Source organism: Cervus elaphus, chromosome 27 (genome assembly GCF_910594005.1).
Source record: "Cervus elaphus chromosome 27, mCerEla1.1, whole genome shotgun sequence".
Lineage (NCBI taxonomy): Eukaryota > Metazoa > Chordata > Mammalia > Artiodactyla > Cervidae > Cervus > Cervus elaphus.
In genome coordinates, this window is record NC_057841.1 from 35,728,715 (window position 1) to 35,756,267 (window position 27,553).

The 27,553-nt window shown below is 41.9% G+C and overlaps 1 protein-coding gene across 5 annotated transcripts in view; it reads left to right on the top strand.

The window, feature by feature from the left end:
• Positions 1-27,553, top strand: part of OSBPL1A (oxysterol binding protein like 1A) — a 213,259-nt gene that overhangs the window by 98,648 nt on the left and 87,058 nt on the right. The window contains exon 1 of one of the 5 annotated variants that reach the window (XM_043889699.1): positions 930-1,280. The exons of 2 other annotated variants lie outside the window; for them this stretch is intronic. The gene's annotated coding sequence lies outside the window, so the exon portion shown is untranslated. Of the gene's footprint in view, positions 1-929; positions 1,281-27,553 lie in introns of those variants that run through there. 2 more of the 5 variants (XM_043889701.1, XM_043889700.1) reach the window with 2 other exon arrangements.

Below are 27,553 nucleotides of genomic sequence, written 5' to 3' on the forward strand. Positions count from 1 at the left end.
AGAATCTGTAGCAAGGTCTCCTCTTTAGTATCAAATGTGACTTTTCAAAATATGGTACTACTTAGTGACCATTTTAGAATGGGAAGAAAAAACAGAAAGCAAACTGACTTTTCAAAGACACTGTAGAACCTCACTGACATTAATTCCCCTTTTTCCAAGTGTGGCCTTGTCTCATTTTTTACACATTTCCCATCTGTAGTGCAAGTTCACTGCCAGAAGAGTGAACTTAAAGTGCCCTAGGATCTTGTCAACGAAATATTTAATTTTGTTCAGTATTCCTCTGCTTCCCAAAGTGGAGGTCACATTTATATACCATAGAAAGGTTTAAAACTACCATTGGAACAAGAAGGTTTGTTTTTCTTCAACAGAGCCTCATAATTAACTGGGAATTTCATTAGCCTGAACATCCCACTGAACATCGCCATTCACGTGGCGGGTCTGCCTGACCACTGCGCCTTCATCCACCCTTTAAGCGTGGCCAGAATCTCAGACCATCTATTTCACGAGAGTGCGTTTCATGTTAGTATGTTTCACGTTAGTAGGGTTAATTACTGTTGCTTTCCTCATTGCTCAAAGGGAAGCCCAAGGAGTGCATAAAAAAATAAATAGGTGCAGACTAGCTCAGGCTTTGCAGTTAACTCTTAAGTGTGAGCCTGAGTGTCAGTTACCTTCAAGTGGAAGACTGCAGGAGAGGATCGCTCTGCTTTCCTGGGGGCGGATTTAAAAGTTGCCAGGGCCGCGTCTGCAGGACGGGCGGGGACACAGCGCCTGATCCAGGGCCGGGCCGGGCCGGCGCTCCGCGGATGCTCGCCAAGCGACCGCGGGGAGCGGACCGCCTTCCCCGGAACCCCGGCCGGGCAGCTCCCCGGCCGCGCGCCGCTCCCGCCGCCCCCCAGCAGGTCCCTACCTGCGCCGCGGAGCGGGCGGGCGGAGGGGCGGGGAGGAGGGACGGACGACGCCAGCCGCCGCGGAGCCGCCCGCCGCAGGCCATTCGCCGGCTGTAGCCCCGAAGGGCGGCGGTGCGGCCGAGGGGCCAGCGCGGACCTCGGGCGGCCCGGGCGCTAGTCCTGGGCCGCGCCTCTCTCCCCGCTCGACCTCGCCGGGAGCCGGGGGCGGGCCGCGCGAAGGTGACTTAGAGAGACCTTGCGGAGCCGCCCTGGGTCGCGCCTCCCAGCTGGGCTGGAGGGGAGGCGGAGGGACAGGCCGAGCGCATTCGTGCGGGAGCCGCGAGCTGCGCCGGGCGGAGCGCGCCGCCGGGGGGAGCCCCGACCCCGGCCCAGGTGGGTGGGCGAGTGCCGGCGCCGGGGAGGGGGCGGCCGGGCGGGATCGGGGGCTCTGAGTGGGTCCGAGGAGAGTTGGGCGCGAGCGTGTGGAGCGCGGTCGCTGGCGTCTGGGGAGGGGTGAGCGGAGCCGGGGACCCTGCCCGCCCGGCCGCGGTGGGTTTGCAGTGGCTCCTGCGGGAAGAGCCGCTGGGGTCCGGGGTGGAGGGGGGACGGTAGTGGAAGCCCCTTGAACGGCTATTTTTCTCGGCTCAATATTGGTAGTAGGTCAAGTAGGGCCGGAGTGGGAGGAGTAAGACAGTGAAAGACATTGTTGTCCTAAATAACCTTCCAAGTTAGTGATTTTTTCGTTTGTCTCTGCCCTGGCTGACATTGAGATGAACTTAACCGTCCGCTGTTCAGAGGCTGCTAAAATTCCCCGAAAAAAACGGAGGAGGGGGAAAATGCTGGAGTGGATTGAGACGAGAAAGGGAAATCATACTGGGGTTGGGGAGCGGGGAAGTGGCTTTTAACTTTGTTTTGATTAGCGATTTTTGATTACTCATAGGCTTTCTTTGTAGCCTAAACCAGTGGAGAGTCACGTTCCGCAGCGTTCATCGCATGTGGCTAGTTGTTTTGTGTTTTCTGTCGTGCGGGGTTTTTTTTTCTTCCTGGATTTGGAGGGAGGGTGGTACTGGGGACCATGCCAGAGAAAAGCTTCTGCAGCTTTTGAGAGTTATTAAAGCTATTAAAAGTTTCTTAATTTTAATCAGGTTCATAGACAGAACGAAGGCATATCATTTAGAAGACATAGCATTGCTTAGCAGGAATCTTTTGCAGAAGAGAAAAATGCTTGAAATGCGTGTTGGTGGAGTAATGTGTAGGCTAGAATCTGGAGATCTAAATATAAATTTCCTTTTCAGTTTGAGGACACACCAGTGTTAATCTCCGGGCCAAATAATGTTTGATTTTGACCCGGAAGCTGTTGACTTTGGCAAGTTAGCTCAGCTTCAATTGAGTAGATATTTAGTCTGATTGTGAAGACCTGAGAGCTATTTTAGCCTTTGTCACAGTGTCGCTTTTACTAGGTTGGGGGCCTAATGGGATTTGTATCACTGTGAATATAATGGCAGAACTCTAGGCTTCCATCTGTAGAAGCTCTTTAAACGTTAATTTCAGGGGATTTCTGTGATGGTGAAAGTGGCCCACATAATCTCCCTTCCCTTAGTTGTCTCCTGTGCAGAATGGGGGGGGGATTAAAAAGTTTATTAGGTTTTCCATATTAAAAGCAAATGCATCTACTGATAATCAAGGTACTATATAAGTACAGTTCAAGCACATTTTAAATATTGTAGGAAATTTGTAAGATAATTGCAGCATCCTATTTTAAGCTCTATGTATAGTTTGTTGTTATTTACATTTTCTTGAAAAGGACTGTGAGTTGTGATTACATAGTTATGATTATCAACTCCACGAAGATTGTAAGGAAACTTCTAATTCCTTTAAAAAGTAGAAATTTAGAATTTTTATTCAGTCTGCATTATTCCTGGATTTTTAGCTTGTTGTGTATATAATCCAGAAGTATACTGCTGCAAACGAATCTTAGAAGCAGCTGGGACATACGTAAATGCCAAGTTTATGTACAATTAAGCTGGCTTTCATTTTGATAACTTCTGTGAACTTTTTGAAGAGAGATACATAAGGTTTCTATTAGCGTGAAGTGTGTGGTTTGTGTGTATTAGCCTTGTGATGCTTGTTGTGATCCAAGACTTACCCTGATATGTTCTTGTATCTCACACTTAAAACCTGCATACGGTTGTGATTGTGGTGTTTGCTGCCATTTTCCTATCAGAGTGCAGTGCCCGGCTTCTACTCTAGCTAAAGAATTTTGAATGAGTTATAGGCATACATAATTTTCCTCTCATTTTTAACTTCAGAGTGTTAAAGATATAACCCCTGTACATCTTTATAATGATCCACGATGGACTTGATATCTATCACTTAATGCAGAATCTTCTCTTTAGTTCAGTAAGTATTTACAGAATGTTTACCTTATTAGATACTGCTGTACCAGTCTGTCTCCATAAAACTTATAAGATTACTGCAAGAGCCAGATGACCGGGCTCTTAGAGAAAGCACAACATATCCAGTGGGGAAGAGAAAGGGATGAATTCCAGCAAACAGTTCATTAAGACTGGAACAGAGGGGGATGAGTAAAGAGAAGTCAAGGCTAGATGAATAGAAGCAGAGACTTCTTGGAAGACTTTGTAAAACATACCTGAAGACTTTGGATTATTTGGGGCAGTTAGAATCACTGGAAGATTTTAATCAGGGGAGAGATTTAATCAGATTTGTGCCTTATGAGAAGGATTAGAGGGCAGGCCTGAAAGCAGGGCGGCCAGGTGCAGAAATTCAAGAGAGATAATCAGAGTCTGAGCCCAGCTGGTGGCTATGGAAAGGAAGATACAGAGCAAAGAGGAGGAGGAGACTTAAACAAGACATAAACAAGATGACTAGGAGCCGATCATAGATTGGATAAAAGGAATGAAGCAGGTGAAGTCAGATAACCTTAGACTCATGGCATAAGTTGTGGGCTAGAAGGAGTCTGACGGAGAGGGTGAAGGGGAGAATGAGTTCACCTTTGAACACACTGACATGAAGATAAGATCCTCCTGACTAGTCCAGTAAAAACTTGGGAATCTTTAGATTGGGAGTCACCTGGGTTCAACATGGTGATCCAGGCTGAAGGAGTAAACATCACTTAAGAGGAGTGTCCTTTGAAATCAAAGGATTGAATTCCACCTGTGGAAGAGAGCCAGTGGAACGGACTGAGGCAAAGCAGCCTGAGAAGGCAGAGTCTTGACCAGGGAGCCCAGAGGACAGGAGGTGAGGAAACACCTCAGACTCATCTGTTAGATTTGGTAGCCGGGTGTCTTTGATGAGGGAAGTTTTCAAAGCAGGATAGCATGAAGCCTGGCTGCAGTGAGCAGAGGATTGAGCGGGGAGTAGAAAGTAAAAATGATGAAGATAGACTGGGATTCAGTCTCTGTAGACAGTCTGTCCCTTTCTTTCAGTCCTTCACCTCTTATTTATTTTTCTTCTTCCTGCCCTGGTAAGGCCTTCTAGACAATGTTGAAACAGAAGCCCAGATGGTAGGAATCTTTGTTCATGCATGGTAAGTTTTTTTTGGCCTCAAGGCATGTGAGTTGAACCTGTGTCTCCTACATTGGAATCGCAGAGTCTTCACTACTGGATCACCAGGGAAGCCCCTGTCCCTAGTGTTTAAAAGGAATCTAATGATTCCCTGTTAAAAATATTTGGTGCATAGCATTTATAAGATAAATGAAGTTCCCTATCATTCTTAAATTGCTGAGGGTTTTTTAAATCATGAAAGGGTGTTAAACTTACCAAATGTTCATTTGTCAAGAGAATCATGAGATTTTTCTTTTATTTGTTAAGGTGGCAAGTTATATTTTTAAGATTCTTTTTACCGATAAACCATCCTTGTGTACCTGGAATAAACTTAATCTGGTCATCATGTATCATTTTCAACATTAGACTCAAGTTCATTTCTTTCAGTTTTTAGCATCTGTTTATAAGTGAGACTGGTTTGTAGTTTCCTTTTTTGTTCTCATCAGGGTTTAATATCAAGGTTACACTGACCTCATATAATGAGTTCAGGAGTGTTCCCTTTTGCTGTTCTCTGAAAGTTACATAAAATTGAAACGGTCTATTCTTTAAAAATTTAGTGGAATTTTCTTATAAAACCAACTTTGTGAATTTTTTGACTGCTAATTAAATGTATTTAATGGTTATAGTGCTATTTTAGTTTTCTGTTTCTCTTTGGGTCACTTTTGACGAGTTATATATTTCAAGGAACTTTACCTTTTCCATTTAGGTTAATGTGTTGTTATAAGGAAGTTCTTAATATCCTTTTATTGTCTTTTTCACCTATGTTTATTATGTAATTATATATTCCCTTTCCTAATCTTTTCCCATTTTTTCTAATATTTGGCCATTTCCAAATGAATTTTGCTCTCTTTGTAAGATCAAACTCGTTAAGGCTTTGATTATTTTTCAAAGAAATATCTAGCCTTTGTCTAGTTCATTTTTTTCTCTTAAATTTCTGCAGTTATCTCTATCTTTTATCCTTGAGTATCTATACATTCTGTCTCCTTAAAGTGGACAATGTGTTCAAAATTCTTTTCCAGATTTCAAGTTGTATGTTTAATTCTAGTGTTTTCTAATTTAGTGAATATATCACGGTTAGCTTTATCCATTATTTTGATTATTTTATGAACTTGAATAAAATATTTCTAGACTTCATCATTCCAGACTAAGGGCTGCTAATGTATGTAGAGTTGTTGTTGTTTAGTTGCTGAGTCGTAGCTGACTCTTTTGCCACCCCATGGAATGTAGCCTGCCAGGCTTCTCTGTCCGTGGGATTTCCCAGGCAAGAATGCTAAAGTGGGTTGCCATTTCCTCCTCCAGGGAATCTTCCTGACAGGGATAGAACTGCATCTCCTGCATTGGCAGGTGGATTCTTTACCACTGAGTCACCAGGGAAGCCTATATGTAGAATAACACCCTCCTAATATTTAAAATACCTGAAACTTCTAGAAGGTTCTGGTGACTTTTTTTTTTTTTCCCTCTTATACAACTTTCCTTGTTTTCATCGCTTGGCATTTCTCTCCATTTCTCTTTCCCACCTCACTGCTTACTTTCTTCCTCTTTCCCTCTCACCCCCTCTTTTTTATCCCTAGATACTTCATGCAGTGGAAGAAGGATGACCATCTTCCCTTCCCCTCTTCCCTACTTTTTTCTTCTGTCTCCCGAGCTTCCTACCCTCTGACCCCCACCCCACCTCCATACCTGGAGCATTTTTCCATTATCTGCTTCCACATAGTCCGTCTTGTTCCTTCCTTCTTAGAACCCTGGCTGCAGCACAAAGGAGGAAGATGCTAGTAACTTGGGTCTAATTTCCTTTAGATGCTCAAAGTTTCATCATTCTTTATCTCATGATTTTTGTTATTCCTTAGGCAGTCCAGCTGACAGCAGGGTTAGGGAGAGGATAGGGTAGGCCTAGGGAGGTGGCCTAGATGGTGGAGTATGAGCTGCTGTTACTTAGCGTCTTGAAATGTGGTCTCCAGTGTTAGTGACTCAGAACCTCACATCCCTCCTGTGTAACAGGGTTATTGACATAGATTCCTTCTCTCCGTGAGTTAGTGCAAGACTCAAGCATAAACCCGTTGGTCGTATGTAAGAGAGCCTTCTCATGCTTAATTTTCAGAAAAATGTCTTGAAAGGATTTTGTGCTCAATTCAGGGACAGAGAAGTGGCATAAAAGTGGTTTGTGGCCTGGGGTGTTGGATCAGAGAAACCCTGGTGGGAAGAAGCAGGTGGAACGACCAGAGCCCAGGAGCTGTGCTCAGCAATTCAGCAGGATTCATAGGGAGGCCTTCGTCCTCTGGGGCAGGGAGCTTACAGCCTCCCTGGCTAGAGACACGGGCGCGTTGTTACATGTGGCGGCCGGATCCTAAACTGCATCGATACCATCTGTTCCTTCACCTGTGGTTTTAGTTGCTGCATTCAGGACACTGTGCCTTTGTGAGGCACTTGAGAAATCACTCTGCACTGAAAATGTTGAAATGAGGGAGATTTTGTTGTTCCAGGGTCTAAACAACTGCATTACAAATGAAGTTTGGGAATATAATTCTCAATAAAATTTCTTAGAAATGATTTAAACTTTCAGTATTTTCTTCACTTATTTTTGTTACTTTGTGTTATGGATGAGTTGTTTAAAATCACCAATCCATAGGCTCAGTCTTAGATTGTAGAGTGTCTCCTCTGGCTAAGGTAGACCCCGAGCTTCCCAGGTGGCTCAGTGGTAAAGAATCCACCTGCCAAGCAGGAGACTCTGGTTCAATCCCTGGGTCAGGAAGATTCTCTGGACTAGGAAATGGCAACCCACTCCAGTATTCTTGCCTGGGAATTCCCATGGACAGAGGAGCCTGGCAGGCAACTGTCCTTGGGGTTGCAAAGAGTTGGACACAACTTAGCAGCTAAGCAACAACAAAGGTAGATGGGCTGTGCACAATGGAGAGAAAAGTAAAGATACCTCTTCCACTATGGTGCCTCCAAACAGCAGAGTTTGAAATGATTGATACAGTTGATCTCTTCTCCTTCATTTTTACAGAGGAGAGTAGGGTCTGGGGAGACGGCTCGATACCTCCCCGAGTTTGTGTACTTAGAAGGGGCTACTCTTAGAGCCAGAACCAGGAATCTGCCTCTAATGGCTATGCTGAAGAACAAGCCACTATATCACACACAGCTTGAATTAGGAAAATGCATCTGTTATAGAGAAGACAGTTCACCTTGTTTTGAAGCTGAAGTGGTCATTTATAAGCTAATTTCTCAGTTCAACAAAAGGATACCAATTTTAAAAATAAGCGGATGGCCAAGAATATTGCAGTGTCTTCACATTTTGCACAGAATAGCTGTATTCCAGGTCTTCAACAGGAAACACTGTCTGTCTTTTTGTGAAAATTTTGCTTGGTGTAGAGATCATACTTTTGGAATACATAGAATTTATCCATGTCTCTAAATATTCTAAATTTCACCCTAAAATTAAACAAGACTATCAGAATGCTACAGCCTGAGTTATATTTTCCTGATTTTCTGAAAAATGTCCCTTACTGAATTTTAAGTTGGAATTACACCTTTGATTTCTATTGAGGAGGCATTTCAAGAGCTGAAATTGGCATTATTGGTTATTTTTCCTGCAAATACTCTTAATCCTGTTATATATTACACTGAATGAGAAATTAGAGCCAAAGGCAAAGAGGGAGTTTGTTTTCCCTAAAGAACCAGTTTTTTTTTTTTTTTGCTTTGTGGATAATTAAAAGGGCACAATTGTATTTCACTTTCTGTTGTGACCTTAAGAGAATTCAGCCCCAGGTTTGTAACTTGCCCTCGGTGTCTGTGTAGGCGCCATTGCTTGTAGGTCCTACCCTGATCTGCACCTGAAGTCATTCTGTTTCATGGTTTAGAAGTCACTGGATTACAGCATTCTCTGTGAGCCGACTGGATGTGGCTGGGCCTCAGAGTGCATTCAGATACCATGATGGTAATTTGAGTCTTTTTCTGCAAGTAGTAAGTTCTAAGTAAATAGTTGTTAAAATGTTCAGAATAGATTTGTAGAACATACACATTTTGATATTTAGTTGACTTTGTAATAGATCATTGCAAGAACCCAACTTACACTGTATAATGGATGTTACAATGGAAGCCTTTTTTTTTTTCACATTAATGCAAATCAAACTAGCTGTATATTTTTTATTTGCAGAAAAAAGTTTAATTATTTTTGTTGCAAAATTCACATAGCATCAAATTTACCATCTTAACCGTTTATAAGCGTACAGTTCAGTGGCGTTGACGTACATTCATATTGTGGTGTAACCATCACCACCATCTATCTCCAAAACTCTTTTCATCTTCCTAAACTGAAAATCTATATCCATCAAACAATAACTCAGCCTTCTCCTCTCCTCCCAGCCCTTGGAAATCATTATTCTACTTTTTTGTCTTTCTGAATTTGACTACTTTAGGAATCTCATATAAGTGGAGTCATACATTATTTGTCTTTTTTTAACTGGCTTGTCTCAGCATAATTCCTTAAAGGTCCATCCATGTTATAGCTTGTGTTAAAATGTCCTTTTTTTTTTTTTTAAAGGCTGAATAACATTGCATTGTATGTATATATACCACATTTTGTTTATCCATGCATCCATCAGTATTGCATTTGGGTCGATTCAGCCTTTTGGCTGTTGTGAATAATGCTCCTGTGAACATGAGTGTACAAATATCTCTTTGTGTCTTTTCGTTGAATTCTTTTTAGTGTATACTCAGAAGTGGAATTGCTGAATCATGTGGTCATTCTATTATTTAGTTTTTGAGGACTCACCATACTGATTTCCATAGTGGCTGTACCATTTTCCATTCCTACCAACAGTGTGCAAGGGTTCTAATGTCTCTGCATCTTCACCAACACTTTTTCTTTTCTGGGTTTTGTTTTTGTTCTTATGGTAGCCATCCTATTGGGTTAAAAAAAAAAAAGAATTTTTTATAAGTGGAGTTAATCCTGTTTTCTATCCAAATATTAACCCTAAGGTTGCCAGACTCTCTCTTTTTATATTGGTTCATAATTGACCTCCAGAGCAGTAGGCTTCCTCTTACTTGTCAAACCATTCAGAAGTTTCCCTGGCTGACGTGTGGTGAAGGGTGCACACTCTCAATTCTCCTTAGTCCCCTCTTTTTCCTCCAGCCAGTAAAAAACAGCCACACAAACCAGGGATGATTCTTGAAGTTTCCATGGACTTTAGACTTTTGGTTTAAGTCCATGTATGTGTATTTTACTTTAATATTATCTTTCTGTACTTTAGATACTAAATGTTGATTTGTATTTCAAAAGATAATTGCTCAGCTGAAAAGAATTTTGTCTGCATAGGAAAATGAAAGCAAAGATATGTTTGAATCATGGAAGGTATAAAAGATGAGACAAGGAAACTGATGCACAGTTGACCCTTGAACACCATGGGTTTAAATTGCATGGATTCACTTACATGCCATTATTTTCTTATAGAAAATACTACAGTACTACACGGTCTGTAGTTGGTAGAATCAGCAGATGTGAAAGAATCTTGGATTTGGAAAGCAGATTATAAGTAACAGTGGATTAACCCCTGCATTGTGCAAGGATCAGCTGTACTTGAGAAAAGTCAGACCTACCTTCAGTTGTTCAAGGCGAGTAATCAAGTAAATATAATCAAGTAATAAAGTAACATGTGTTACTCAAGACCAGAGCATGATAATTCTAAAGTGTTAGAATTGGACAGGGAATTTAACATATTCTGTAGTGAAATTATTATTTAATCTTTAGCCATATTTAGGAGTACAGAATTTCTGTAAACTCTGAAGTCAAAGAAATATTTTAAAAATAAGATGGAAACTTGGGGAAAATGTAACCACAAAATTATAAAAAGGGATCTTAGAGGCTGTCTAATTTTCTTCTCTTTGCAAGAATCTTATCTCCAATTTCCTGCCAGCGAGATGGTACTTATACACGCCATGTAAACACTGCCATTGATGGGCATACAGGCGGTGGGTGCCGGTGGTTACAGGCTTGGAGCCTCAGTCAGACAGACCTGAGTTTGAGCCATCATTTTACTGGTTCTGCGATCCTTGGCAGCTCATGTCATCTCAGTGAGCTTGAGTCGCCTCATAATTAATAAAACCTACTTCACAGGATTGTGGGAGGATTACATGAGGTGGCGCACAAGTGTTTATTGCCACAGCATCTGCCAGGTGGAAGACATACCTAGATGTTAGCTCCTGCTCTTCTAGGTCTACTACTGCTGTTACACATGGATAATCTTCTAGGGCCACCCATTCCACTGTAGGAAAATGGTAAATACTAGAAAGTTAAAAAATTAAGATGAGGTTTTTCTTTTCTTTTTTCCTTTTTAAATTTATGGTTTCAAATCTGTGCTCTGCAACTTTTTCGCAGAAAAGTAAAAGAAACTATTTGTTGTCATTCAGGCACTCCATCGTGTCTGACTCTTCGCCACCCCATGGACTGTAGGCCACCAGTCTCTTCTGTCCATGGAATCTTCTAGGCAAGAATACTAGAGCTGGTTGCCATGTCCTACTCCAGGGGATCTTCCTGACCTAGGGATCGAACCCTAGTCTCCTGCAGTGTCCTCAGAAATCCTTTACCTCTGAGCCACCGGGGACGGTCGCCCTGAAAAGAAACTACTTCTCTTGACAGTTCCTCCAGTATTTGGAGCATCCTGTAAATTCCTCCTCTCCCCAAGCCAGACATCTCCAAGTTCCTTCCGCAGTTACTCCTGCGTCAGTCTTTCCAGACCCTTCCTTCTTACTCTTCACCGAGCCCCCGCGGGTATAGTCTTGAAAATATGTCCCCTAGAAATGAGCCTGGCGCCAGTCCCATGTGATGCCCTGTGGGGTGAGGCTGCCTCTCCTTTGCTTCCCTCTCACCCAGCTCACTTTGTTCAGAGGACAGTGGCCTCCTGTTGTGCCACAGACTCACTGGTGGGCCCCTTCCGACCTCTGAACGTCTGCTCCTCCTCTCCCGGAGCACCCTTCTCTGACACCTGCCCGCCTCTCCCTCACCCCGGCCGGCCTTCAGTCCAGTGGCGCTTGCCCAGGTGAGTCCTCTGGCCGCGTTAGCGTTTCCCGCCTTCACCTGTTTCTCTGCCCTCGGCAGACCGGAAGTCCCGTGCGCGCAGGTGTGTTTGCTGCGTTCCCTGCTGACGCCCGCAGCCTGGAACGCCCGGCACGGTGTAGGTGGTGGATGAGTGTTTGCGGCATGACAGCACAATGGGAGCGAGGACTGACTCCCTCTCCTTAGAAGCTGGATCATATCCTGCTGGGAAGGGTGCTTGGGCGCCGCCGGTTCACTCATGGCTCATTTTTTGTTTTTTTTCTTTTGAAAAAAAAATCGGGAAAAGATTTAAGTGCCCTTGAAGTAGGAAAAATTAGAATCCATGTTCATTGTTGTAAGACTTTGAAAATTTTTCCAGTCACTTTGATTGCTTGATCAATATTTTATATAGAATCTTATTTTCTCATAAGGTTTTTGTTTTGCAAAAATCAATATTGGTCATTAAAACAAGAATATATATTCTTTAAATGTAACTTAACAGAGCTTTCCAAGTAGTGGGCTTAAGAGTCATGATCTTTTCAACCCTTTGACTGGCCCGAACCCTACGCCAGGTTCCTGGTCTCTGCTGTGTGTCAGGACTTGGAAAACTTGGGAAGCACTGCTTTAAGACATTTAATTCATTAAAAAAAAGTTGTTTTTTTTTTAATTGGAGGATAATTGCTTTACAATATTGTATTTGTTTCTGCCATATATCTGCATAAATCAGTCATAGGTGCCCCCTGGCTGTTGAACCTCCCATCCCATCCCACTCCTCTAGATCCTCCCAGAGCACAGGTTTGAGCTCCCTGCGTCATGTAGCAAATTCCCACTGGCTATCTATTTTACTTAACTCATTATTGACTGGGGGATTTTTGCAGAAACTGACCCCTGTGACTGGCGATTTGTTTTGTAAATGAATATTGAACGGTCTCCAGACAATAAAGTCTGTGTAACAAAAGACATATTGTAAGTAATACATCTCCGGTCAGTAATATGTTAAAATGTTTTCTTGTGGAGTTAAAACCTACTTAGTTGTGATTCCGGTGTATCATCCCATCCCTCCACCCCCAGTTTGAGAACCATGAAAACAGTCATTAAAACAGAATAAACCATCAAAATTCTGTGGACTTAATGGTGTTCAGCGTGTATGCAGAACGGTATTTCTAGAGACAGCTGAAGGCATTAGTAACAGGGAGTCAGCGATGGTGGCGTGGCTGTGCAGTGGATTAGTTCTCAGCAGTGAAAAGGACAGAACTGCTCATACTCGCAGCAACATGAATGAATCTGAAATTCTACTGAGCGGAAGAAGCCAGACACAAGGAGTACACTATGCGTGATTCCGTTTATTTGAAGTTCAAGAGCAGACAACTCTATGGCCTGAGTTAGAGAAATCGGAGCAGTGGTTGCCAGAGCTGGACCTGGGGAGAACAGTGACTGTGAAGGGGGGCGGGGACCCCAGGAAGGAGCAAAGAGAAATGGTCTGTGTCTTCACAGTGGTGCTGGTTGCATAGGGTGTACGTCTGTGACTGTTCACTGAACTGTACGTTTAATTGATGTTTCATTGCATGTAAGGAATCTCTCAAAGTTCATTTTAAAAATTAAGAGTCAATAGGGTGTTTCTTCTGCTATTTATAACTTTTTCTATTTTCATCAACAGAACTCTCAACTACAGAGCCCTGGAATAACATCTGACAATAAGATCTGTTTAGATTAGGATTTAACTTCTTTGCTTTTAAAAATGGTTGTTTACCTCTGGTGGCATATCTCTAAAAAGAGAAATGCATTTCAGGGATACATAAGATATATAAATCTGTGGTGAGTGATTATATAAGAGTAAGCTATTTTTAGGTAGAAGTTTTGCAGCCATGGTGAGGCAAGAGTGTGCTTAACAGAATCTCAGATTGGGTTCCTATAGTAGATGGCTAAGAGAGCCTTGTACACTGCGCTTATAAGTAAGCATCATTTCGTGTTTGATGCAAATACAGATTTCTCATATTTGTGAATCTGATGCAAAAGTTTGCAAACATCATAAATAGACACATTTAAAGATACTTTGCTTATTGTGAAATTATGAGATACATGAAAGACATAAAAAATTCTGTAAAATATAGACAAGACTATAAACACCAGAACCTGGCAACTACTGGCAGGAGGTTTTGGTTTGTCTTGGTCTGTTCGTATTGGTAAATACACGAATACAGTATACAATGCAGTTTAATATCTTTCATTGTCTTCAGTAGTATCAGAGTATTTTTCTTTGTCATACATATTCTTTGAGAATATGTAAGGAATGTATTGTTTAAATTCCCATTGTCACTAAGTGAGCGGTCTTTTCATTATGCCCTTGCTAAATACGCTCAATTTTTTAGCTGTGTTGAGCTATAATTGACGTACAATAAATTGCATACATTTAAAATGTAGTTTGGTGAGCTTTGATGCATGTTCACATTGTAAAACCGTCATCACTTTCAGAATTAGGAATAATTCTATCACTTACCAAAGTTTATTCCTGCCTTAGTAGTACCTCACCCTCTTTCCTGTTCGCAGGCTTTGGTTAGCTTTCTGTCACAGATTAATCAGTGCTCCGTAGGCATTTCCTAGAATTTTACATATGTGGAATCATACCTTTGTGGGCATGGGGGAGGTTCAGCTTCTTTAATTATTTGCAGATCCATCTGTGGTGTTGCTCATGACAGTAGTTCATTCTTTTTTATTGCTGAGTAGTGCTCCATTTTATGGATGTACCACAGTTTATTCCCCTCTTGATGGACATTTGAATTGTGTACAGTTGTTGGCTGCTGAACATCTTTGTGTGGGCATACCCTTTCATATGTCTTAGGTGAATACCTAGGAGCAAGTAGAATGGCTGGATCATATAGGAAATGCATCTTTGTGGGGTTTTTTTTTTTTGAGTTTTTAATTTTTAAAAAATTACATTTTTTAATGTAAAATGTATGTAGCGTAAAATTAACTATTTTGAGCATAAGGTTCAGTGGCATTTGGTAATTCACAGTGTTGTGCAACTGTCACTCAAAACATTTTTGTCACTTCAAAATAGAACCCTGGGGATGAGATGAGCTGGCGAGAAGGGTGGGAGGGAGGTTCAAGAGGGAGGGGACATATGTATACGTATGGCTGATTCATGCTTGTTGTATGGCAGAAACCAACAAAACATTGTAAAGTAATCATTCTCCAATTGAAACAAAAACCCTGTACCCATTAAGCTGTCACCCCCCATCCCCAGTCCTGCCTACAGCCCACGAAAATGACTAATGTGTGTTTGTCTATGTGGATCTGCCAGTTTGGGGCATTTCCTATAAATGAAATCATTCAATATGTGAGCTTTAGTATTGCTTCTTTAGCCTGTTTTCGGGCATTGTGTGTACTGTAGAATGTATCGGGACTTTTGTTTTTATGGTGGAATAGTTTTCCATTGTATGTGTGTAACACATCTTATTCATTCATCTATTTATGGATATTTGAGTTGTTTTACCTTTTGGCTATCGTGAATAGTGTTACTCTGAACATTTTTACACAAGTATTCGTTTGGACACATTTCAGTTCTTTCGAGTATATATCTAAGAGTGAATTTTCTGGGTCATATGGTAATTCTATGTTTAGCTTTTTCAAGGAACCACTGCACTGTTCTTCACAGTATCTGCACCGTCTTATGTTCCCACCAGCAGGGCACAGGGATTCTATTTTTCCATATCTTTGCTAACACTTATTTTCCTGGTGGGTGTAAAATGATACCTCATTGTTATGATTTGCATTCTTCTAGTGACTAAAGATATTGAACCTCTTTTCTTATGCTTGTTGGCCACTTATATATGTTTGGAGAAAAGTCTGTTCGAGTTCTTTGCTCATTTTAAAATTGGGTTGTTGTGTAAAAACCTTTCTTGGCTCATTTTAAAATTGGGTTGTTGTGTAAAAACCTTTGGTCAAAATAACTGCTTCATCAGGATATTACACTTATATATATATACACAATTTTTCCATAAAATACATCTTCTTTGATACATTTTTCCCTTAGAGGTTCATTAAAAAACAAAACCTAATTCATGTAGTTCACTACTCTAACATGGTTTAGCCAGGCATGTTTAAAGCAGCTCTGATTTTCTATACAGCAAATATCCCACACTAAATTGTTTTTCTAAATATCTTCAGCATTTTTTTTCTATCTTACAGCAGTATTTTCTGACAAAGGAATATATCTGAATTTTTCATCACATTATTTTCTGTCTGCTGTTTTTTTGTACTTTGAGAATAAGTATTTTCTCAAGTGATATGTAGCTTTTTGTCTTTTCTATTAAAAACCATTAAAAGACTTGCTAAATATTTGATTACATTTAGTGAAGAAATTTAAAGGCTAAAACTTCTGTATGTCTTGTGACTGTAAATAAACCTCCTCATATTTCTTCAGTGATATCTTCATCTGCTGGATGCTCAGATTTTAAGTGGTGAGGAAAATGTTACAACTTCATGTGCTTATTAGTTTGTATCTCAAGACATAATGCATGCATACATGCTCAGTCGTGTCTGACTCTGCGACCCTATGGACTGTAGCCCGCTAGACTCCTCTCTCCATGCGATTTCCCAGGTGAAAATACTGAGTTGAGTTACCATTCCCTTCTTGAGGGCATCTTCCTGACCCAGGGATCAAAAGAAAGAAAGAAAGTGAAGTTGCTCAGTCATGTCGACTCTCTGTGGCCCCATGGACTGTAGCCCACCAGGCTCCTCCATCTATGGAATTTTCCAGGCAAGAGTACTGGAGTGGGTTGCCATTTCCTTTTCCAGGGAATCTTCCTGACCCAGGGATCGAACCTAGGTCTCCTGAATTGCAGGCAGACGCTTTAGGCCACCAGGGAAGCCCAGGGATTGAACTGAGACTCTAACATCTCTTGCACTGGCAGGCAGGGTTTTTTTTACCACAAGTGCCGCCAATAACCCATAAATAGAGGGTGACCTGCACACATCCACATTTCTAGGTGTGTGTGTATGTGTGTGTGTGTGTATGTATATACACATCCATATTTCATATGGTCTTCTGGAGAACTGGTTTATTGTCATCTGATTATATGTGCTCTGTTTTTTCTTTTAAGCAGGGTAGCTGACAGAGAGCTCCCGCTGGCAGTAGGAGCCTTTGCTCTATTCTCTTTGTTCCCATCATTAGTATCACCTTCAGTCTGGAGTTCTTTTGGCATGGTCTTGATGCTATGGTTGTGTTTTGTGAATTAATTAAAACTAGGTAATACAGTCCGTAAGTCCTTTTAACCATGCTGTCATGAAGTGCAGTGTGCGTCACGATACCCTGAAAGCAGGCGGTTTGGTCAGCTTCTGAGTGGGGTCGCCACTCTTCCCTGAAGTTACTGGGCATCCTGCACTTGACCCTTGACCAGGTGATCCATGGAGGTGCATGTGACGGCACCGTTGTCAAGTCTGTCTGTATCGTATCTGTATGTGCAACGTACGGTTTAACATTTTTTACAAAAGTAAATATAAAAGACTTTCTAATATTCGTATGTCTCATGGATAAACACACTCTACTCTGGAGACAATAAGGGAAAGCAAATAAAGAACCATTGGAAAGCTTAAAAGTAATGCTGAGTTTGCATTTTAAATAGGTATACTGGGCAGGAGTGTGAGGCGTCTGTCTTTTTCTCCTTCTAGACTATAAACTGTCCAAGGATTAACCAATCTCTTCTACTTTGTATCCCTAGCCCTGCCTTGAAATGTAGTAGTATGTGCCCAGAAAATATTTTTTAACTAAATTGGAATTCTCCTGAATTGGCAGTTCTTCTTTTAAAATTAATTAATTTTTTGTCTGCACTGGTTCTTCCTTGCTGTGCACCGACTTTCTCGAGTTGCCTCGAGTTGGGGCTACTCTTTAGTTTGGATGTGCAGGCTTCTCACTGCGGTGGCTTCTCTTGTTGTGGAGCGCGGACTCTAGGTGCATGGGCTCCAGTAGTTGTAGCATGTGGACTCAGTAGTTGTGGCTCGTGGATTTACGTTACCTCGTGAGAGTGGAATCTTCCTGGGCCAGGAATCGAACCTGTGTTCCCTGCATTGCAAGGCGGGTTCTTAACCACTGGGCTACCAGCGAAGCCCCTAAACTGGCAATTCTTATCCAGAAGCCACATTAGAATACTTAGTGGTGCTTTTGAAAAAAAAAACACTACATGGCAGTTTCAAGTGTTGGGGGTTGTTCCAAATGCCAAATTCTAGTTAGGAGGAAGGAAGCAGATAAGCAAGCAGAAAATAGGACTGTGCCCTTCCCTTTAAGGAGACCTGGTGAATTCCTTAAATTACTTCCATCTTGGCCAGAACTTAGTCATGTGGCCACAGCTGCCAGAAAGACCGAGCAATACAGTTTAAGATGGTGTTCGTTTTTGTTCCGTTGCTAAGCTGTGTCTGATTCTTTGTGACCCCATGGGCTACAGCACGCCAGGCTTTCCTGTCCTCCACTATCTCCTGGAGTTTGCTCAAACTCATGTCCACTGAGTTGGTGATGCCATCCAACCATCTCATCCTCTGTTGCCCTCTTCTTTTGCCCTCAATCTTTCCCAGCATCAGGGTCTTTTCCAACAAGTTGGCTCTTTGCAGCAGGTGGCCAAAGAATTGGAGCTTCAGCAACAGCCCTTCGAATGAATATTCAAGGCTGATTTCCTTTAGGATTGACTGACATTGTTAATTAACCATGTTCCAACATAAAAGTAAAAAATTTTTAAGAAGATGCAGGGCAGTGAGTTCAGCTAACAAGCTGGGTTTCTTACTAAGGAAGAAGAGGACACTAGATATTGGGAGAAATCACAGTACATGGACTTTGTTCATTAAGTCTTGAGGCAGTAGGCTGGGGCTGAAACTGGGCCTTCTGATTAAAACCCAAGCCAACTCTACAGCTGCTCTAGGTATACTCTTTATAGTGGAGAATTTTAGCTCTAAGCAGGTTAGGAACAGAAGAGATCTTACAAAAGAAAGAAAGAAACCCTTCTCCTGGAGGGTGTGGTTGCAGTCAGGTTATTAGTCTATGTAACAATCTCACCATTTTATAGTGATGTCATTCCTGACAGGAGTCCAAGGGATGGTTTTATAACAAGTGCTTTGCTGTGGTCCAGGCAGCTCTGCTTGCCTGCCCTCATCTGTCTGGCCCATCAGTGTAGTAACCCCATCTACTCAGAAATGTGAGACCCTCTGGCAGTCATGTATGGATGTGAGAGTTGGACCATAGAGAAGCCTGAGTGCTGAAGAATTGATGCTTTCAAACTGTGATACTCTAGAAGACTCTTAAGAGTCCCTTGGACTGCAAGGAGATCAAACCAGTCAATCCTAAAGGCAATCAACCCTTGTACATTCATTGGAAGGATTGATGCTGAAGCTCCAATACTTTGGCCTCCTGATGCAAAGAGCTGACTCATTGGAAAAGACCTTGATGCTGGGAAAGATAGAAGGTACAAGGAGAAGGGGCCGCAGGGGATGAGATGGTTGGATGGCATCACCGACTCAGTGGACAAGAGTTTGAGCAAACTCTGGGAGATAGTGAAGGACAGGGAAGCCTGGTGTGCTGCAGTCCATTGGGTTGCAAAGAATTGGACATGACTGAGTGACTGAACAACTGCTTCTAAGACTCTTGATCATGGATTGCTGTCAACAGTGTTACTGGGTGTTTTGGTATTGGCAATGCCATGGGTTGGAAAGCTTATAGGATTCCAAGTTAAAAGATCTTGGTTTCAGTTTTTTATTCTTTTGCTAACCTCTGGCAAGTTACTTAAATTTTATGACCTTCAGTTTATACATATATGCATTCCTCATAGTGTTGTTACGAAGATTTAATGAACATTAACTGTGTAAAAGTGCCTTTTAAAAACTAAAATGCTATGCATGTACTTTATCAGTTGTAGACACAGTAACAGCCCCGTGTAAGCAGAACCATTGTTTACACAAATGCTTATGAAGTCTTTTTTTTTTTTTCTTTTTTTGGCTAGGTGAACTCTTATACTGAAGTTAAGAATACACAGATTTTAAGAGACATTTTTGCTCATTTAAATGATTGGTTCTGGAATAAACTGTGAAAAAATAATACTTGTTAATACTGGTTAAAGAGATTTTATGATAAAAGTCATTTTGTTTTGCATCAGTTCCCGTCTATTTCTCCTGTTACTACACTCCTGAATTTTCTTCATTTTAAAATGCTATTTCAGCAGTTAACTATTGAGCATGTCATAGGCAACCCATTCTGGGCACTTAGGGAATACAGTCATGAATAGCTATTTAATGGAGAATTTAAGAGACATAGTTAAAAGAATAGGCCTTTTAAAATTCCAGAACTTTTATTGAGTAGGTTGATTTGGAATTTTACCATTTTCATATAGCCATGATTTTTGACATTATACTGAATTTGTTTGCAGTGCGTTTAATACATACCATTACATGGCAGTTTAACATCCTGTTCTGTAATTTACATGATACATAAAAACCTTTTGAAATTTTTAATACACTATAATCTAGAATAATTTGGAGATTATACATTGATGTAGTGCTTTTAGGAATGTAATTCTATAAGTGCTAGCTTCTAGAATGTAAAATGCTCTTAGTTATGGAAATTACTAGTTATTTTAGTTCCTTATGTGACTGTTACAGTATCAACTGACTTAGCTTTGCAATTGAAAGAGAAAATAATTATGAGATCTTACTTGTACTGAGTTATTTTAAATGCCAAAACTATTGAGCAAGGGAGTGAAGTTCATGTGTATTGAATCTGCTGTTGGTGGCATACCATGGAAGTGAATGGTACTTTTGTTTTAGAAGACACTTTTCTTTTTTGCTTCTTTTTTTTTTTTTTTTTTAAACATGTAAAACCTCAACTTAGACATATTGTCATTTGTCTGTAGCATTATACTCCTATTGGTTTTATTTTTATGGGAGGTTATTTTTAAATCAATCTGACAAAAATAACTATCAAATAGTCTGGGTTTATATTGATTCAAGTATCTTAAGCCCTGGCTTTTAAAACTCATCTATTTACTACATTGCTTGAGTGACTATTTATTGGGCTCTGTCCTACATGTAGGACTACACAGTTATTGCACAATTCCTCCTTGATTTAAAATGTCTGAAGATACATTTGAGAGTAATAGATTGAACAGATGATTAGCAATTACTTAGCTCCACTGCAGCCATTTTACTTAGAGCTTTATCAGTAAGTCAACAAGCAGATAACACCCTCTCCTTCATTCCCAAGACAGAGCTGAAGGGCAAAGAAGTATAGAGGCAATTCCCAGCAGGGTTTCCTTTCCTGTTGGCTGGAGCCAGATGGAGGAACATGGTAGTACCAGCAAGAACGGAGTATGTAACAGTGCCTGGAGCAAGCCCTGGTCCACTCTAAGCAAAGGGAAAATGCTGGAACAGCTGCTTTGTGCTGGGTTGACCAGATTGAGACTTCCCTGGTGGCTCAGACGATCACGCGTCTTCCTACAACATGGGAGACCGGGTTTCAATCCCTGGGTTGGGAAGATCTCCTGGAGAAGGAAATGGTAACCCACTCCAGTATTCTTGCCTGGAAAATCCCATGGATGGAGGAGCCTGGTAGGCTACAGTCTGTGGGGTCGCAAAGAGTCAGATGTGACTGAGTGACTTCATTTTAGGGCTTCCCTGGTGGCTCAGACGGTAAAGCATCTGCCTGCAATGCAGGAGACCTGGGTTCGAACCCTGGGTCAGGAAGATCCCCTGGAGAAGGAAATGGCAATCCACTCCAGTACTCTTGCCTGGAAAATTCCATGGACTGAGGAGCCAGGTAGGCAATAGTCCATGGGGTCGCAAAGAGTCAGACTTGACTGAGTGACTTCACTTTCACTTTGACCAGATTAGTGTGAATGAGGCTTTGGAGGGCCTTGGATCTGATCTCCTTTTAAATCTCAGGGTGCACTTTTCAATGCTGTGTGTAATGCATATGCTGGGACCTACTGGTTGAAGACCTCTTTGTTTTCCTGTTCTCTGTAGTTCTTACGTGCACCAAGACAAAAGGAACCACTAAAAGAACACTCGGTTACACATACCTACCTATCTGCATCTGGACACATGTCGTTTAGTCTCTTAGTCATGTTCAACTCTTTTACGACCTCATGGACCCATAGCCCACCAGGCTTCTCTGTCTGTAGGATTTCCCAGGCCAGAATACTGGAGCAGGTTGCCATTTCCTCCTCCAGGAGATCTTCCCGACCCAGGGATCAAACCCGCACCTCCTGCATTGCAGGTGGATTCTTTGCTGCTGAGCCACTGGGGGAACCTGCATCTGGACACACACATGCTGCTTTTTTCTCCTCCAATTAAGGAAGAGCTGTCCTGTCTTAGTGAAGCCCAGTTGTACTCGTATGGATTAGATCCCATCCTTTTTTGCAAACGCAGAAACATTATTCCAGCAGTTCTCTCCTTTGACTCCTATATCATTAATTTCCCCTTTGTTGAATCTTTCCCATAGATGTAGAAACATGCTGGCATATATTTCATAAAAAAGCCTCATTGACCCTCACCCCCTTTCAGCAATTGCCCCAATTCTCTCCTTTCCTTTCTAGCAGAAAGAATGGGCCATACTTGCCCTTTCCAATTCCCCTCTCATTTCTTCTGACCCATTCCTGTGAAGCCTTGTCTTCAGCGTTCTCTCACTGTTCTGCTAAACCTGTCCTTGTCAAGGTCACCGTTGACTTCCTCATCATCAAACCCAGAGGGCTTTTCTTAGTCCTCATGTTATTTGATCTGTTATCAGTGTTCAACATAATCACTTGTTCCCCCTTCTAGTGCTTTGTTTATGCTTCTAGAATTAGCACAGACTCCTGAGTTTTCTTCAGTCAACCCCCCACCTTCCACCTTTTTTGTTTGTTTGTTTCCTTTGCTGGTTCTTTCTTGTCTCTCCCATCAGAGGGAAATCTCAGTCCTTAGATTTCTTCCTGTAGCCTGTCTTACTTTCTCCCGTAGTGATTGTATCTAGTTTTACAGCTTAAAACATAATCTATTTGCGAAGGACTCTCAGATTGTATCTCCAGCCTGGAATTTGTCCCTGAAGACCTGATTTGATATCTAATTATCTACATGACTTCTGCACTTGAATGCCTGATGATACCTCCCACTTACCATGTATGAGTTGCTGCTTGTTCCAAGTCCTTCCTGTAGTCTTCCTGCATTGGGTCACGATGACTCTATCTTTAATTATGGAGTCATCCTTGACTCTTGTCTCACATCCCATAGACCTGCCTTCAGAATATATGCAGAATCTGACTACTTCTCATCACCTCCATTGCTATTAACCATCTCTTACTGGGATTGTCACAGTAGCCTCTTAGAGATCTTTTGATTCTAAGCTTGCCCTGCCCTCCAGGTCTCTTATTCAGCTTATCAGTCAAAGAGATTGTGTTAAGATGTAAGTAAACGAAATAACATTACTTCCCTGCTCAAAGCCATCCAGTGGCTCCTCATGTCAGTCAGAGTCAAAGCCAGAGTTCTTACATTGGTCTGTAAGGTCTGTGGGCTTCCCGGGTAGCTCAGCTGGTCAAGAATCCACCTGCAATGCGGGAGACATGGGTTTGATCCCTGGGTTGGGAAGTTCCCCTGGAGAAGGGATAGGCTACCCACTCCAGTGTTCTTGCCTGGAGAATCCCCATGGACAGAGGAGCCTGGGGGTTATAGTCCATGGGGTCGCAGAGTCAGACATGCTGATCAGCCAAGCGCAGCACAGCAAGCTCCGTGCAGTCCCCCTCCCCACCCACACCTTCCTTCTACATCCTCCCTCATCTGAATTTCTTCCCATCAGACAAATCTGCTTGGCCACTGAGGCTTCTTTATTTTTAAGTATCTTTCTTAGTAAGAGGAGAACTGGGGGCAGTGGGGGTGGGGGAGGGCTTGAGAAACATAAGAAAATTTGTGCAGTTGGAGAGGCATTGGTGAGATGGCATAGAAGCAGGGCATGAGAGTCAATGAAAACCCTAAAATCTCATGTGTGCAAGGGCACTTCATGAATCTATAAAACAAAGTGCGTGCCTGCCATCCAGTCTTGAAGATGTGTTTCCATACTTGATCATGCCTGGGACATGAGATCAAATCTCATTTTTCTTGGACTGAGAGCATGATTCAGCCTAGCTATGAACCTAGAATAACGTCTGCTTGCGTTCACATGAGAGCTCTGTGCCTCCCACCTCCAGCAATGCTGTCGTCAAAGCAGAATAGAACCTTTGGAGGTGGTGTTCAGTTAAGTCATGTCCGACATGTGACCTCATGGACTATAGCCCACCAGGCTTCTCTGTCCATGGGATTTCCCAGGCAAGAACACTGGAGCAGCTTGCCATTTCCTACTCGAGGAGATCTTCCTGACCCAGAGATGGAACCTGTGTCTTCTGCATTGGCAGGTGGATTTTTTTTTTTTTTCTTCTTTTTTTCACCACTAAGCCTCCAGGGAAGCCCAGCACAACTCTTGCCCAGCTGTAAAGGACCAGACCCACTTTACCATAGCAATGTGGCAACAGTAGAGAAAAGTCAGCATATCATTGGTGCTATAACCACAGAAATAAGTGTTAATGTAATTCCTTATCTAAGAGGTAAAATTAGATGTTTTTGGATATAAGATGTATTTCAGTCTGAGGCCAGTATGTTCTGTTATAGCCGTACATCCAGTAATAAGAAATGAGAAAAACTGATGCTGAAAAAAGATGGGCCCAATAAAGGACACAAATGGAAGGGAACTAACGGAAGCAGAAGATATTAAGAAGAGGTGGCAAGAATACACAGAAGAGCTGTACAAAAAAGATCTTCACGACCCAGATAATCATGATGGTGTGATCACTCACCTGGAGCCAGACATCCTGGAATGTGAAGTCTAATGGGCCTTAGGAAGCATCACTACGAACAAAGCTAGCGGAGATGATGGAATTCCAGTTGATCTATTTCAAATCCTGAAAGATGACGCTGTGAAAGTGCTGCAGTCAATATGCCAGCAAATTTGGAAAACTCAGCAGTGGCCACAGGACTGGAAAAGCTCAGTTTTCATTCCAATGCCAAAGAATGCTCAAACTACCGCACAATTGCACTCATCTCAGATGCTAGTAAAGTAATGCTTAAAATTCTCCAAGCCAGGCTTCAGCAATCCGTGAACCGTGAACTTCCAAATGTTCAAGCTGGTTTTAGAAAAGGCAGAGGAACCAGAGATCAAATCTCCAACATCCGATGGATCATCAAAAAAGCAAGAGAGTTCCAGAAAAACATCTGTTTCTCCTTTATTGACTATGCCAAAGCCTTTGACTGTGTGGATCACAGCAGACTGTGGAAAATTCTGAAAGAGATGGGAATACCAGACCACCTGACCTGCCTCTTGAGAAACCTGTATGCAGGTCAGGAAGCAACAGTTAGAACTGGACATGGAACAACAGACTGGTTCCAAATAGGAAAAGGAGTACGTCAAGGCTGTATATTGTCACCCTGCTTATTTAACTTCTATGCAGAGTACATCATGAGAAACGCTGGGCTGGAGGAAGCACAGGCTGGAATCAAGATTGCCATGAGACATATCAGTAATCTCAGATATGCAGATGACACCACCCTGATGGCAGAAAGTGAAGAACTAAAGAGCCTCTTGATGAAAGAGGAGAGTGAAAAAGTTGGCTTAAAGCTCAGCATTCAGAAAACTAAGATCATGGCATCCGGTCCCATCACTTCATGGCAAATAGATGGAGAAACAGTGGAAACAGTGTCAAACTTTATTTTTCTGGGCTCCAAAATCACTGCAGATGATGATTGCAGCCATGAAATTAAAAGATGCTTACTCCTTGGAAGGAAAGTTATGACCAACCTAGACAGCATATTGAAAAGCAGATGCATTACTTTGCCAGCAAAGGTCCGTCTAGTCAAGGCTATGGTTTTTCCACTGGTCATTTATGGATGTGAGAGTTGGACTATAAAAAAGGCTGAGTGCCAAAGAATTGATGCTTTTGAACTGTGGTGTTGGAGAAGACTCTTGAGAGTCCCTTGGACTGCAAGGAGATCCAACCAGTCCATCCTAAAGGAGATCAGTCCTGGGTGTTCATTGGAAGGACTGATGTTGAAGCTGAAACTCCAGTACTTTGGCCACGTTATGCAAAGAGCTGACTCATCTGGAAAGACCCTGATGCTGGGAAAGATTGAGGGCAGGAGAAGGGGACAGTAAAGGATGAGATGGCTGGATGGCATCACCAATTCAATGGACATGGGTTTGGGTAGACTCCAGGAGTTGGTGATGGACAGGGAGGCCTGGCGTGCTGCAGTTCATGGGGTCACAAAGAGTCGGACGTGGCTGAGCGACTGAACTGACTGACTGATTCTGTTAACTGACTGGAGTGTAGCCGGTTGAAAGAACTTTACTAGATTGATCATTAGGGCCAGAATGTCACCTAACCTGTAATTGGATAATTGGTCATGGCGTTCTCTGAGTACTAATCATTTACTCCCACTTAGTGATATGTCTTTGCCAGATTTAATCATTGCCTCTGCCTGACTTAACCTCTTGGAAACATAGGTAAATAGCAGGGTGCTTTATAGAAGGAGAAAGCTGATAAAACATATATTCACTGGCTAGCACCAGGCTTTTTAAAACTCTGAATTCTTTTGTTGGCATCCATTCCCTGATGGCGTGAAGAACACCTTGAAAGTATTCATTGTGAATTTCTTCTGCCGGCATGAAATTGAGCAAGATGAAAGGGGGATCATATTAAAGTGATTTGAGGAGATTATTGGAAAGGCTTGAATGTGCATTAGTTTGAAGGGGCTATAGACTCAGAGCAATGTGTCTATTAATAGTTAATAGTGTGTAACTATTAAATGTGTGATGATTCAGTCCTTAAATGTTTTCTAATAAAAAGTTTGACATTTACGTTTACTTGGTTTTATGTTGATTTCTGTTGTGGCAAAGTGGCTGAGGGCGTGAATTTTATGTGAATTTGAAAAAAGAAAATGTCGTCCATATGCTAGAAATGGTCTAATTAAAAGCACATGTTGGGTTTTACTAATTTTGTGGAAAAAAGTTATCTGTTCTTTGAACAATAATAGGGTAGTTATCGTTTGAGTCATCCGTGTGCACGAGTTGACACACATGAGAGTGAAGAGCAGCACTTAGAATTGCAGGGAGGGACTGCATGAAGGTACCGTTTCTCCCACACCATAGTTGCTAAACTAGCAAATGAGAATTTGGAGACAGACTTGGAAAGTAAGACGAGGATTTTATGAAGTTATGCTGTGCATAACTTGCACTATTTCCAGTGCAGGTATCCCCCCAGCGTTTCTGAAATACTGAGATGACAGCGGGTTTAGAATTGGATTGTTCCAGCTGACTGTTCCAGTTGATTGATCTGACCGACCAAAAAGCACCGTGCCAGTGAAGTGTGTTCTTAGGTGCTGCTTTGCAGCTCTTCACTAGTGCAGTTTCAGTGCGCTCTCAGCTGCGTCACTTTTCCGGATGGGGAGGTATTGCCATTCAGCAGGAAGTTTGAGGGTAACGTGCCTTCAGTATCACAGATCCTGTTAGGCTTGAAACTAATACACGTGTCCTCAGATCAGCTGAGAGAGAACAGCGAGGTGAGAACCAGGCTGTTGTCAGAGCGTCTTCTCCCCCTTTTGTTTCTACCCCTTTCCCTCCTTCTCTGAAGACTGTCTTCTCAGAAAACAGATGTTGAGGCAGCAGAATACAGGAATGCTTGCTTTCCATGGATAAAAGATCAGGATTTCGAGTATAGTCTTGTTGGGGGAACTTGATATTTTGGAGCCTCAATCATTTATTTTGTCCCCTTTCTGAAATCCAGGGATTGAGTTTAGGTATTTAAATTTAACATACTTTTTTTAAAGCAGTGAAACTGATTTTTTTTTTTTCAGTAACTATAGTAGTTACCCCTTTATCCTTGAGTGAGGGTATGATCCAAGACCCCCAGTGGATGCCTGAAATTTTATGGATTTACTGAACAATATATATACTGTTTTTTCCTATACATATGATTATGTACATAATCATATACCTATGATTAAATTTAACTTGTAAAGTAGGCACCATAAGAGATTAACAATAAAA